Below are 16,276 nucleotides of genomic sequence, written 5' to 3'. Positions count from 1 at the left end.
CGGCCGCCAGTGGTATTTTAAAATATTTCATGAAATGATCCCTGGACACCTTTTGATTTCCATCAGTGTACACCAAAAGATCTCCAAGCTTACTACCCTCTTCCCCTTCTTACACTTAACACATGGTGCCTGGTTGTTTTTAAAGACTTTTAGCACAGGCCTTTATTTTGATGTTTACTTATTGTGTGTTTTTAGCACATTCTGTTAGTCGATGTACTATGTTTTTCTGGTTTGACATGTAATTTTGTAATTTATTGGCACCACTATTGACAGTTTGTGGAAACGTACTGTGTTTCTACCTTTTATTTCTTTTTCCTGTTGGTGTATGTTTTCATCCCATTCAGCGTATGTCACTCAAGATCTGTGTATTTTCCACATTCCTACTTATTGCAATGTTATAAGCTTTACCTATGTACTTGTCTTTGTGTCACATTATAGTTTTACTGGGTTGGCTGCACCTCTGGTCCCCATACTATATTCATATTGCTATTAAGTATCATAAATTGTTACATTTGCATCAAGGCCTGCTATCTCTGCACAGGCGCCTATATCAAATACAATTATTATTTCCATGTAATGTTTTTGATGATGGTACAGGTTTAGTCTTACTACGATTGTATAGTCCGTTCAGAACATAACTTCGTTAAATATGTTCTATATTTCTTTACTTTATTATTATTTTTGTTTTAATCAAATAAATTAATCTCCATCAGTTAAGGATCAACCCCTTCGTGTCCTCCCCTCCCCCTTCTATACCATCACATTTAGTTGCATACCATATTATTTTAACAACATTGCATGAACAGTGTCTTTGATAGTATTTTTTTACATTTTATTTAAACAAATGTGGTGCCTTATGTATACAACCATTTTATGATTTTCGTGTATTTTAATTCGTATTTTTAGTTTGCGTTTAGCGCCACGACATGTTAGAGCTAGTGCCACCTGTTGCCCATTTCGTTATCTTCGACGCTATGCCATGTTCGTGCAGCTCAGTAAAGGTTTGGAATGTGCCACATTCTCACGATCCCATACTGCCTGTATGAAGTTCTTTTCCTTGCATTGGTATGTACCTTTCATGCACTCTGTTAATGGGTTTACTTGTTTGCTTCCTAGCCACCTTCACTGTTTTATTCTTATGTTCTTTTGTAACATTTTCAGATATTCTGATCATGACTGCAATCGAAACGCATCATTAAACCATTCGCCTCATATTTATTGACTAAAAAAAAAATCTGCTCAGCGTCCAGATCAGTGCTGTTTCTGCATTGTAAGCCAAATATTGATTTCAGTTCACTTTTCCTGTCATCACATTAAAATCTTTGCAAACTACTATTCCTTCTTATCTTAAAGGTAACTGGAGCACAACAATTAATCTAGATATCTCAGCTGAAAGTTTCCTAGAGGTGGTTAACAGATTCCTGAAATTCGAAGAGAAGTATTCTGCAGCAACATCTTACAAGTACATGCTTCTAGGTTCTTATCTCCACAAAAACTGCATGTTTCAATATTTTTACCTTCGTGTCTCAATATTATATGTGTATTTTACCTCCTCCTTTTTTCCATATTAACTCTAGACGAAGGTGACACTACTGTATAATCCCTCACAATTCTCTATCTCTGTGTTCAATTAATGTTCACAGAGGCACAGAATATTCGTCATTTCAGAATCTTCTACATCTTCTAAACTTACAAGAAACTCACTAACATATTTTTAGCTCCATAATCTTTCGATACAACAAACTAATAATGCATTTGTGGAAACTGTTACTAATATTATAGATGAGCTGTTATCTAATTTCCTTAAAGACTCTGTCTATATCCTGACTAAAACAAAAAAGAGTACTCATCTGACTGCACAGCCGCTGATTTATTCTATTGGTCGAGCTGTAGGTGTAGCTTTTAGCTGTGCGTTGGTATGCCACCCCATTTCTCCAACGTAATATTCCCATATAAAAATTTGTTTATCAATGACTTAACGTTTACTGGAAGAAAATTTAAAGGCAGATTGAAAGAAAATACAGATATAACATAGGAAATATGCTTCGAAAAATCTGTTCTTGCGTACTGTCTAAGAAGGGACACACGTGTCACAAGCATCTGGTGTAAAGCCGTCCTTTGATGTATTATTGACGAAAGTATTAATAATAATTCCATAGACAAAAGAAAGAGAAATGGTCTCCCTAAATAAAGATTGTTGAAGAGCATAGAATTTCTTAAGTTTTTAAAAGTATCTATGATATATGTCGATAAAAATGTACCTCTCCCCCTCTACAGCATCATCAAGTTGAGTCCTAAATTTCTGTCCTCCCTAATACTATTCAGTACATTCTCATCATCTGATGTAGCCACCAAATCTTCAGCTTATCCTTCAGCTCTGCATTTAGTAGCTCATATTCTCTTCTTTTCTCAAGTATTTCACTTCCACACGAAGCTACATTCCACACAAATATCTTCAGAAAATACTTTAAAATTTGAATTTCTATTCTACGTTAGCAAATTTCTCATTCTGAGAAGTTATTTTTTATTATTGTCAGCCTGCATTTTGCATCCTCCCTCATTTGTTGGTTTGTTGCCAAAATAGAAAAACACTCTCGTTTCCTAATCGAATTCTATCAGCATCACCTGTTTTTTTCCCACTGCACACCATTACTCTAGTTCTGCTTAGCTGAGGTTCGCCTTACAATTTCGTTACAAGGTTCTTCCAGGCCTATTTCTGGCGCCACATAGGAGGCTGAGCCGTGGAGTGACGGGCTGGCAGCGTCCAGTGGCAGACTGGCCTTCGAGTCAAATATTTTTTTGTTTTCGAGCCATCAGTCTTCTGACTGGTTTGATGCGGCTCATCACGAATTCCTCTGCTGTGCCAAACTCTTCATCTCCTAGCGGCATTTGCAACCTACGTCTTCAATTATTTGCTGCATGTATTCCAATCTCTGTCTTTTACCCTTTACAGCTCCCTCTAGTACCATGGACGACTAAACGGATGTACTATCATCTTTTTCCTTCTCCTCGTCATTGTTTTCCATATATTATTTTCGTCTCCAATTCTGTACATGATTTCCTCATTTCTTACCTTATTAGTCCACCTACTTTCCAAAATTCGTCTGTATCACCACGCCTCAAATGTTTCGATTCTCTTATGGTCCGGCTTTCCCACAGTCCATGGTTCACTACCATGCAATGATGTGCTCCAAATGCACACTCTCAGAAATTTCTTTCTCAAATTAAGGCCGATGTTTGATACAAGTAGACTTCTCTTTGCTGGGAATGCTCTTTCGACAAGTGTTGGTCTACTTTTTATGTCCTCCTTGTTCCGTCAGGTATGATGTGTTTTTTTGCTGCATACTTCATCTACTTCTATTGTTCCCAGACTTTTTGACACCATACACTGAGTGTAACCAGATGTCACCTAGTATCCCTCCCCCTACTGCTCGTACACCGACTCCCACCATCATAATGAATAATTAATCTCTAGAATGAAGAACAGATTTCTTTGGACACTTTAATTTTTAAAATGACGAAAGATAAATGAAATTTAGTTTTTGTAGATGTCTTACTAAACCACGAACTTGTGAGTCAATTTGGCAATCGTTACTGTTTATTTCTACCATTTTTTTTAAATTCACAGTGCATTACCAGTGCTTCTCCTCAATAAAGAAAGCTACCCACGCTCACGTTAGACAGATGTAACTTTCTGACTAATCACCACTTCTCTCTCTACCGACATTCGTTTCATCCACACTTTGCATCCCATTTAAAATCAGCCAATATACACTCCTGGAAATGGAAAAAAGAACACATTGACACCGGTGTGTCAGACCCACCATACTTGCTCCGGACACTGCGAGAGGACTGTACAAGCAATGATCACACGCACGGCACAGCGGACACACCTGGAACCGCGGTGTTGGCCGTCGAATGGCGCTAGCTGCGCAGCATTTGTGCACCGCCGCCGTCAGTGTCAGCCAGTTTGCCGTGGCATACGGAGCTCCATCGCAGTCTTTAACACTGGTAGCATGCCGCGACAGCGTGGACGTGAACCGTATGTGCAGTTGACGGACTTTGAGCGAGGGCGTATAGTGGGCATGCGGGAGGCCGGGTGGACGTACCGCCGAATTGCTCAACACGTGGGGCGTGAGGTCTCCACAGTACATCGATGTTGTCGCCAGTGGTCGGCGGAAGGTGCACGTGCCCGTCGACCTGGGACCGGACCGCAGCGACGCACAGATGCACGCCAAGACCGTAGGATCGTACGCAGTGCCGTAGGGGACCGCACCGCCACTTCCCAGCAAATTAGGGACACTGTTGCTCCTGGGGTATCGGCGAGGACCATTCGCAACCGTCTCCATGAAGCTGGGCTACGGTCCCGCACACCGTTAGGCCGTCTTCCGCTCACGCCCCAACATCGTGCAGCCCGCCTCCAGTGGTGTCGCGACAGGCGTGAATGGAGGGACGAATGGAGACGTGTCGTCTTCAGCGATGAGAGTCGCTTCTGCCTTGGTGCCAATGATGGTCGTATGCGTGTTTGGCGCCGTGCAGGTGAGCGCCACAATCAGGACTGCATACGACCGAGGCACACAGGGCCAACACCCGGCATCATGGTGTGGGGAGCGATCTCCTACACTGGCCGTACACCACTGGTGATCGTCGAGGGGACACTGAATAGTGCACGGTACATCCAAACCGTCATCGAACCCATCGTTCTACCATTCCTAGACCGGCAAGGGAACGTGCTGTTCCAACAGGACAATGCACGTCCGCCACCCAACGTGCTCTAGAAGGTGTAAGTCAACTACCCTGGCCAGCAAGATCTCCGGATCTGTTCCCCATTGAGCATGTTTGGCACTGGATGATGCGTCGTCTCACGCGGTCTGCACGTCCAGCACGAACGCTGGTCCAACTGAGGCGCCAGGTGGAAATGGCATGGCAAGCCGTTCCACAGGACTACATCCAGCATCTCTACGATCGTCTCCATGGGAGAATAGCAGCCTGCATTGCTGCGAAAGGTGGATATACACTGTAGTAGTGCCGACATTGTGCATGCTCTGTTGCCTGTGTCTATGTGCCTGTGGTTCTGTCAGTGTGATCATTTGATGTATCTGACCCCAGGAATGTGTCAATAAAGTTTTCCCTTCCTGGGACAATGATTTCACGGTGTTCTTATTTCAATTTCCAGGAGTGTATGTACAATTATTGTGTCTCCTGTCTGTGAATCATTTGGTACTTGGACTCCTTGCTTCTGAATTGGGAGAAACTGGAAGACTTTTGGCTGCCAATGCCTTGTGTCCGACCACTGGTACTACTACTACTAACAATAACAATAATAACACTGTACACGTCCTGCGGCATTATCAATTACTTCATGTACTATTGTGAAACGATAACGAAGCAATTTCTGATCAATTGTGGGAACTATGTACAACTTGCAGAAGGCATTTTCATGAGATATTTATGCATATGTGATTTATATGTCTCAATTTTACTGCTACAAAGTATGTGGGTAGGGGATTTACTATACGGGGAAGATTCTGTTCATACATTTGTTACACAGACTATAAGCCTATCACATTGTGCCACATGTATTTGAAAAAAAGTACTTACAGATAACTATTGTAATCACCATTAGAACCTTATGACATAATGGTAGTAGTGATGGTCTAGTTTCACGACTGAAATAAAGTTGAACCCTTTTCTTTTACCCCCCAGAAGAATAACAGGGGTAATCTCTTATAATTCTTCTCCACTTTCATTGGGTGTAGCAGTGTTATTAGCAAATCTTATCACTGATGTCCTTTCACCTTGAATTTTAATTCCACTCTTGAACCTTTCTTTTGTTTCCATCATGGCTTCTTCGATACACAGATTGAACAGTAGGGGCCAAAGACTGCTTCCTTGTCTTAAACCGTATTTAATCCGAGCAATTCGTTCTTGGTTTCTCACTTTTATTATTTCCTCTTGGCTCTTGTACGTGTTGCATATTACCCATCTCTCTTTACAGATTACCACTATATTCCTCAGAATTTCGAACATCTTGCATCATTTGAAATTGCCGAAAGCTTTTTCCAAGTCGACAAATCTTATGAAAGTGTCTTGTTTTTTCTTTAGTCTTGCTTCCATTATCAACTACAACGTCAGAAATGTCTCTATGATGCCTTTACCTTTCCTATAACCAAACTTATCGCCACGTAACAAGTCCTCAATTTTATTTTCCATTCTTCTGTATATTATTCTTGTCAGCAACTTGGAAGCACGAGCTGTTAAGCTGATAACTGATCGTGTGGCATTGATGGCCGGGAAGCCCCATCCAGGGATTTTCGGCCGCCGAGGTGCAAGTCTTATTTCAGGGGACGCCACACTGGTCGACTTGCTTGTCGGTGATGACTAAATGATGATGAGAACAACACAAGACCCAGTTCACGAGCGGAGGAAATTTCCAACCTGGACGGGAATCGAATCCGGGCCCGCTGCATGGTAGGCAAACACGTAACCATTCAGCTAAGCAGGCGGGCTGTTAAGCTGTTAGCGTGATAATTTTCATAATTACCAATTCTTGCTATCTTCGGAAATGTGTGGATGATATTTTTCCGAAAGTCAAATGGTACATCGTCGGAGGCATACATTCTGACCCCTAAAGTGAATTTTATTAGACTTCAATCACACATCTCGTCGTTGACGATGTATGGCGAGGCGAGTGCACCCCACTCAGGGACGGTAGGCCGGTGACAGGCAGTAGGCTGCTGGCTTCCGCCCACGAGAAAATGTAGTTTACCGCGTGCATCTCCTCCAAAAGGGGCCAGGAGGTGGAAATATCTAACCCGTGTGCCTGAAGTGGACTGAATGCAGACAAGGATATCAGGCTTTGCCCAAAGAAGGAGAAAATCATGGCAGTCTCCGTCGTAGCAAATCACGGTTGCTAAAAGTTTTGCAGCTAGTTAGACTTTAAGCCACTACACGAGGAACACACATACAATGAGAGCGAGACTGTGCACGAAGCGCTGTTGATTTGGTCAGGCAGAGTATGCCACACACACTAGCGGGAATGGATAGCACTCGTTGCTTTGCTAAAACGTGCAAAGATACAATGAAGCGAAGACCTGTCGATAGTAGGTTCATGAGCTTGAAGTTTTTTACTCAAGTGACCAGAAATTCTGTCTTCCTGCCATGTCACGTAACACCTTTCGAGTTGTTCCCAACGTGGTGGTAATTACTCCCTAACGGGTAGAACAAAGTTTTTTGAGATGTAAAAACTAAATGATTCGATTCTATTTCGGTCACAAAACTAAATAATTTTCGAAAGATCATTACTATTATCACAATTTTCTAAGACTCTCATTCTTATTATAGAAGTTATCAATAATTAATTTTTCTCAATTAGTTGCATTAATGCTGTGGAGGTTACAGGTTCCTCACATAGTCCATCCACTACACACATATTTTGTGCTTCGTTCCTGCCATCGCTGATGATAAAAGTGAGGGTTGTACGTAACAAATGCTAAGCATCTGAAGAAAATGTCTTCTCCAAGTTGTAGATAAAATCTGCAGTAGTCCAGAAACTGCTTCATTAATCGCTCCGAAACAGTTAAATAAATTAATTTTCAGCTACTAAAGCGCTGTACACAGTATTATTGTTACTATTATTACTACTATTAGTAGCTGTGGACAGAGTAGAGCGTTAACAGCCTGAAGTCTTCCAATTTATGTCAGTTTAGAAGTAATGAGTGCAGCAATCAAGTGATTTACGAGCAGTGGGTATAGTGTACACATTTTAGTTTAGTTGTTTTTAAATGGGGTTGCATTGTGCAGGTCAAACAAGTGCAACAGTGGAGAAGAGTAGTGCAGAGGAAGTTTGTTTTGTAACAAGAGTCCACCCTCACTGTGGATAGCTAGCTTTCTTATCTCAGGAGTAATTGTGGGCGGCACTTGCGATGCACCACGAATTTCTTTGTCAATCATTCCAACAGCCCCCCCCCCCCTCCCTCCAGGCCCCCTCCATACACATACTATGTCATTCATCTTCCATCGTTTTAAAAATAAATGTGTTCCAAGAAAAGTCTTTCATTCTATAGTTTAGTTATGTACTAAAGTTGGTGATAGTGTGGTGGAGGGGGGTGGGGGTGGAGGGTTGAGGCACCAGATAATATCTGACTGCACTCAGGTGCAATCGTCTAAGAAAGGTTGTGAACCACTTAGTCTAAACTATGCAGCCCAATAAGGGCTCTAATATTCCATGCTCCAACCCGTAGAGAGGCAGTTTTGTTTCTCCTGATGACAACATGAGCCTGCTCCCGATTGGAACGGAGGCCTGTTTAAATTTAGAAATGTTTTACTCGAGATAGTTTCATCATTAAGCCTTATAAAAGAATTGCATATCGTCGGGGAATACAACAGCTGTAGTTTCCCCCTGCTTTCAAATGTTCTAAGTATCGACTTACAAAATCAATTGGCTAACGCTACGAGACCAAATGAATCAATCATTCAGACTGATGCCTCTGCAATTACTGGTAAAGCAGCTACCCCTCTTCTGGAGCCGTAAGTTACTATAGCCTCTCTGTAGACACCCCTTGATTATGGTTGTACCTACTGTAACGGCTGTCAGCATCACAGGGGCACGCAAACCACCACACCGCGGCAACGTCCATGTATGGTGGGGATGGTAAGCTATATCGCTCGCTACTTCTACCCTTTGTGGTAAGCTATATCGCTCGCTACTTCTCCCCTTTGTGTAAATACGTTGCTTCCGTGCAAAGATGATTCGTCTGGCCATCTAATAACATTTTAACTCCGGATTAATATGCTGGTTACTTCTTCGTTAATGTACACTGAGATTAGTCTCCAGACGTTACATGAAATATGGGTGACGTTCTATTTCATCTTGTATTGCTTTCATGCCATTGATTTTACTGAAAATGTGTGTACTGTGCTCCCATTTCCTTTCAAAACATGGTTTTTATAATTTTATTTGTACCCAGCTGCTGTACACTCTCTACTGGTACCCTGTTTTACAATCCTCCTCTTATAACGTCAGCTACTTCTCCTATTACCTAGACCTGATAACTCTTGGACTTACACATCTTCTGTCGTGTGGGATTTGCAGGTTTGTTATTATACACTTTTTACATTTGTGTGCTACATTATTTGTCATTAGAGTCGCTGTATCCGTGTTAAGCAACTTCTTGTTTGTGTTCATATTCAGGATAAATCAGTTATGAGAATAACTGTGCATACAAATAAACAATTTAGCATCACGTAACATTGAAACATCCCCTTAGAAAAATTTATGAATGACTGTGCTGATAAACCTCTTACGTTATTTATTTTTCAAACAGCTGAGCAAAACTGAACGTACTCAGACATTACTCTCTTTACTTGTTCTGATCAACACTAAACTGACACACAATATTTTTAGCGCAACGCAATCTGACTTTCAATAATCCCTACAGAAGAATGGCCCTGACTAACAATAACCTATACCTTTGATGAATCATTTACCTCACAAAAATCTTCATTATTCGAACTACTGCAATACAGCGAGCGCCAATACTGCCAGCTATATAAAAGATTCTAACTACTGATAGACATAGTCAGCAAATGAAAGATTTTGATAGAGAGCAAACAATGTATTTACCTTAATAGTGTTCAAAAGTCATAATATATATATATCAGTTCATGACATCCAGTCTTACAAATTTACTCTCTCTTATGGACACACGTTCAGATCATCCGCTCTCAAAACTCCGCCCTCTCTCTCCCCACATCCACCACTGCTGGCAGCTCACCTCCAACTGCGCAACGCTACGCGCTGTTAACAGCCAACTGCCCAACACTACAATAGCAAATTCCAACAATGCAAACCAGTCACAGACTGCACACAGTACAGTGATTTTCATATAGAGCGCTACATGGCTTACCAACATACAAACCTAAACTGCCTACTTACAACATTACTGTCTCGGAAAGTCACCTTGTAAAACTTTCTGTGCTAATAAAAGTTTGGTTTAGTTTGCCAGCTGTTGGCAGGAAGTGGTAATTAACCTGTAACAGTTTCATATTCCCACATAGGAACTACCATATAAGTGGCAAACGTAATTTCCATTATATTTCTTTTTACAGCACGCAATGCATTTTAAAAGCTTGTTTTGAAAACTCGTTATTCTCTTTGTGAGAAACAGGGGTAAGGTCTGTTTACGTATTACTGTTGTCCTTCATGTTATGATACAGCTCAGCTTTCCTCCTACATGATTTTCTAATGAATATAAAACAGGTTACTTATTTTTACTACATTTCAATATTTTAAAACGAATGCTTATGAAATGAACGAGAATTAATGTCAATTTATTATAAAGTCGTTATTCGCTCCTATTCTGTCACGTAAGGTGGTCCGTCACGTTGTTAAAGCATAATTAACTTTCGCTGCTGTGGTTTACTGTAAAAGTTACTAGTGATAGTGGAATGTATGTACGACTGTGCTGTTTTACGATGTATGGACATGTGTGCTCGCACTACTTAGCAGCGTTACGAATGTATATAACAGGAAATGACAACGACATATAAATGTGTTAGCCTGTATAAAGTTGACATGGCTTAAAGCCAAAACATCTGCACTTGATAATGGCTTAAGGCCGAAATTGCAATAGTGGAAATAAAAAGTTTAACAGTCACTGGCGTAAATATGATGTCTTTCCAAAAAATAAAGCATAATTGTCGCAACATTCAACACAAAATACAGAAACGCCTCCTGCACAGTACTTTTCCATCCTCAGGATGCTGTGACGGATTCTACCCTTATCGAGTTTGCTGTTCTACGCTACTTACTTCACCGTTATTGACACTGAAGTAGTTTGTATGCTGGTAGAGCAGCAAATGTTGAATTAGTTTCTATTTCTTACATAAGATTAAGACTTAATGATTCACTTTTGTGTTTCTTGACAAATGTATAGAACTCAAAATTATCCAGCCATTGAGCAACTGCAGCTGCATATAAAATCGCGCTGCTGACAGTATTCATCTTTTGGTGATATTACAGTATAGTTGTATCGATCTGAACGTCTTCATTAATCTGAGGCCGATTTGCAACCTCTCAGTCTTTTCCTAATAGATTTCTTCACATGAAAGCTTTTTTGAAAAGTATAACATAAAATTTTATGTTGTAGAAGTTGATTATCATGTAACATAAACGACGCTTCTGGCCAGTAGACAAAATTGCTTGAAATTATCTTTCCCTTTCTGGCGTTCGTCTTGTCCTACAGGCTTATGTTCCTATGTTGCAGGTGTACGATCATCCGACTGGCCTCAGGAAACCTGACTGCTTCCAGATATAGTCACTGAGTCAGGGATACGCCACGCAAAACGGGGCTTCAATAGAAAAGTCCGTAATTCCGCAAACCCTTTAAAATCCCCATTGTTTATCGGTATGAATGAAAAAAATAAACTGCATTTAAGGACCCATATCTGAAACTGTCGTCTGCCAAGGCAACACAGCATCGCATTCATAGGAGAAAAAGCCTTTTTACGCTGCGGCTAAATCCATCTTCTCCGCTGGTGACCGTGGCAACCAGTCGTGACCACTGAATAACAAACAGCATTGCCATACGTTCCAAATTCGGTGCATCAGCGTCACCAATGCTGCCAAAGGGATGGCCTAGTGGCAGGCGCCAGAGCCTGCAACATCAGCGCTCTGTAGTTTCCTTGGATGAGGTTTACGGACATGGTTTCCTGTTCTAGATTTGTTTGTCAAGACACTCTCAGCAACCCCTCGTAAGAGGACACCCTGTATATTCCAATAAGATTTTATGTGATTTTCATTCTGAAATTTTTCTTGCGACTTTTGTTTATGTATGTTTCAGCCCTTACAGCCCCCTTTCATACCAGTTCAATCAATATTTTACAAACACGATTTGCATGCGAAGAGAACTGTTAGTTTCTGGAGGACTACAACAAATGTCATGATCCTGACGCAGGTCTTATTTGACGTCATCAGAATGACGTTAGAAGCCACTAGAACAAAAGAAGCAGGTCCAGGTGAAGCTGCTCACTTGAATTTACCTGCACTATTCTCAGTTTATCTATGGCTGCAGCAAGCAACCGAGTTGACGAGCATGTTTTCCCAGATGATAGCGTATTGTTTTTCCCTAGTGTGAAAGTGACAAAACTAGTGCATCAAAGATAATTCAGTGGATCTCGTTTGTTTGATGTTTCTGTACTGAACAATAGTAAGCGAATATTAATCAAATTTTTCGTAAGTTATTTGAAATGTTAAGCTCATATCAAACATGAAATTGATGCATAGACTGGCAATCCTGCACATCCAACGAGCGCAGTATAAGTATACCCATAGGAGTTTTGTATTGTGATTACTTATTGTTAGTGATGGCGTGTATTAATGCCATTTAAAATCCACACAGATCTCAAAAGTTACTCGCATTTTCTACATTTACATCTACATACATACTCTTCCAAACCTTATAAGGTACATGAAAAAGGGTACGCCACATTATACGAGTTATTAGGGATTTTTCCCCTTCCTCTGACATTTGGAGCTCAGGACGAATGATTGTTAAAAAGGTTCCGTGCGTGCTGGAATTAATCAAATCTTGTCCTCATGATAACTTATAGGAGCGATAATTAGGAACTTGTAACGTATTCCTAGAGCTATATTTTAAAGACAATACTTGAAACTTTGTAAATGTGCTTAACAGCATAGTTAACGTCTATCTTCAAGCGTATGCAATTCATTTTCTTCAGCATCTCTATGACAATCTCCCATGGACGAAAGACACATGTGGCCACTCGTGCTGCCCTTCTCTGCATACATTCTGTACACAGTGTTAGTCCTATTTTGTGTGGGTACCATACGTTTGAGCAATACTCTATGATGGATCACACGAGTGTTTTGTAGGGTCTCCTTTGTAAACTGATTACATTTCTCCCGCATTCCACCAATGTACCGCAATCGGAGCAGTCTGCCACTCGTTTTACACACGACTGAGCGTACGTGATCGTTTCGTTTCATACCCCTACAAACTGTTACACACAGACATTTGTATTAGGTAATCGATTCCAACTATGATAAACTGATATACTACAATTAAGGATACTAGTTTTATCGTTTTGTGAAGTACACAATTTTATATTTCTGAACATTTAAATCAAGTTGCTAGTCTTTATATCACTTTGAAATATTGAATACGTGTGCAGTTCTTTTTTCCGACATTACCTCATTATAGATAACCGCATCATCTGCGAAAACTCTAAAGTAACTATTAATATTATCTGCTAGACCATTAACATACAACGTGAACGACAAGAGTCCCAACACACTTCACTGGGCCACACCCGAACTTACTTCTACATTTGTCGATGACTCTCCATCCAAAATAACGTCTTGCGTCTTTCCTACCAACAAACCCTCGATCAAATCACAATTCTCGCTTGATGCTCTATACGATCGTACTTTTAATAATAAGCATAGGTGTGGTCAAATGCTTTTCGGAAATCGATAAATAGTGTATTTATCTTATTGCCGTGATCCATGGCTATCAGGAGTCACTTGAGAAAAGTGCGAGCAGCGTTTCACACGATTTATATTTTCGGAATGCATATCTGTTGTCATGCATTCTGTTCGAGATACCGTATTTCGTTTCAGCTCATAATGCGTTCTCATATTCTACAACAAATGGATGTCAAGGTTACTGGACGGGTAGTTCTATTAGCCACCACCGCTACGCTTCTTGTAGACGTGTGTGAGCTGTGCTTTCTTCCAACTACTGAGCAATGCTTTTTGTTCGAAGGACCTGCGGGAAATTATAATTAAAAGAAAAGCTAACTCGTCCACAAATTCAGTATAGAATCCGAAAGAGATTCCATTGGGTACTCGAGCATTATTCAGTTTTAGCGATTTCGGCTCCTTCTCAGCACTATTGACACTAATATCCACACCATTCATCTTTGCGGCGTGTGAAAATTAAATTGGCGCAATGTTCCTGGATTTTCATTTGCAAAGGGACAATTGAAGACATGCAAGAAAAAACCCTATAACAGACAGTATTTCTAAATGGGGGGAAATGGCGTTTTGCAAATGAGGCTGGAAAAGATATACTATATTATTTTATTCTTTTTTTTGTTTTAACAGCAATCAGTCAGAATGGACCAGTTAATGTTTCCGATTTGTCATAGTCTTTATATCGCAACGTAACATGAAAATGATGATTAATAAAGAATAACAATATTATGTGAAAAATTTGTTTGGCATGATATGAAACATCCATAACCACAAATTACCATTAACTGTAGTAAGATGCGTTTTTCTAGCCTTAACATTGTACGCCACGGTTCATGTCTTTCAAACAAATAATATCTCGAAAAAACCACACAAAGCATTATTAACAATGATCAGTATTATCAAACAATACATCGTCATTAATATTCTCAGAGAAGTGAACTGGCGTAATGTAATTTAGTAATTGCTGTAAATCCTCTAGCTTGGCCGGTTTTGTAAGCCTTGTGTTATCATGTCTGAGAGGAAATGTCACATCAGTAATGGAAGGCCTATCTGATACTTGTTTTTTTTCTAACGCCTACAATGCCAAAATTCCCAATATTACCAAGAGTGTATTTCTTTTAAAGGGTGACCTTTCATGATTTTCAAACATGTTATTTTCTTAATGAAACCTTAAGCCCAGATTCAGATATTGTATGTCTTTGTTCTGTATCAAGAAGAGGTTTTATAGAAATAAAAATGTCACCTGTTATTTCTACAACATTGAAAAGTTTATTTGCTCTTCTTTTTTTTAATTAACGAATTCCATCCACTGGTCTGGAACATAAATGAAAGACATCTGCATTTTCTTTTTTCGGTTAACCGAAAATCACGGTTACACGGTGGGTACATACGACGAGGCACTAGATACTTATGTTCCACAACATCGAATCTCCCTGACTGTGTTACGTACATCGAAAAGCTAACCAAAGAGAAGTTTTATTGTAATATACTTTCGAAGACATGAAATAATGTGATCTGAATCCCCCCCCCTTTCCCATATACTTACTCCGAACTCATAAACAATGTAGCAGCGTTATTATGTACATTCTGTACGCATTAGTTAAATATAAATAGGTGACGTTTATATAATGCGATTACTACAGACAAATTGTGGTAGGTAGACACTGTTGCGTGTCAAAAGCAAAGACCATGAGGGAGTTATTACTTTTCTGAGTCCGTTTCCAGAGTTTCAAAGTCAGTACTGGCCTGTTCAACGTGAGAGTTCAGTTTTGCTTCTAATTCTTTTTCTGACATTTTGCTCCGATGAAATTTGCATCTTAAGGTAATCACAAACTTGACATGTGTCACCACGTGGTTTTCCAAAGCAGATATTAAAAACTTGATAGACTGTTTTACGATACACACCAAGATTAAGAGGTTTCTTGTTGCTGTCTTTGCACTCATTGTAATAAAGACTGTTCATCTTGCTAATGCTTAGATCTGCACACAAAAACGTAACGTTCCAATTCTTTTTCCTGGATTAGTGACTTAAGTGTTGAGGAAAACTGTTTATATGAGCCAGTACAAATTCCTAGTCTTCCTTGCTGCATTTATTTGAGCGATTTTTTATGTCTCCTCCACTTATTCTCCTTAAACAAAATGTTTAACTTTTAGTGTCATGTTACACATAAATATATCATTGTGAAAGTGCGTCTAGCATTTTGTAGCTTAATGAAACACAGATACCTACCACAGGACTCACTGATGTTTTCTTTTGTTGATTCACACGAGACAGGCGTCCATTGCTTATACCGAAGATTACTAGAAAAGCTTTCTTACAAATCTGAGCGTCTGCTTCTCCTACAGCAACCTTATAGATGTTGGTTGTGTTCCGCCTACTCCTCACTGGATCATCAGTAGACCTTCGCTTGACAGGATTCATATTCACACAAACAAACATATAAAAATTTGAAGATCGTCATACTTAGATTCCGGAAATCACGACACATTTTCTCACGTGTATCTGCAGGTACAATCTCAAATCATTTTCTCACACAGGCTGAACCTTGCGATTTTGCCCTTTTCACTTCACTCTAATAATTACTGTATTCTTTACCACTTTTTCGCTTCTTCTTCTGAACTTCTTTGCGCCAGTTCTGGGAATAAGGTTCCTCTTTTAATAATTTCCACTGATATCCACACTTCCGTCAACGTTTCCCATTTCTGTATCCGCTATGTTCACAGTTTGTATTCTCTACTATATGTACCAACAGAGCACTTCAAACGCTCTAAGCTTGG

This window comes from Schistocerca cancellata, chromosome 1 (genome assembly GCF_023864275.1).
Source record: "Schistocerca cancellata isolate TAMUIC-IGC-003103 chromosome 1, iqSchCanc2.1, whole genome shotgun sequence".
Classification (NCBI taxonomy): Eukaryota; Metazoa; Arthropoda; class Insecta; order Orthoptera; family Acrididae; genus Schistocerca; species Schistocerca cancellata.
This window is presented reverse-complemented; position numbering follows the sequence as displayed.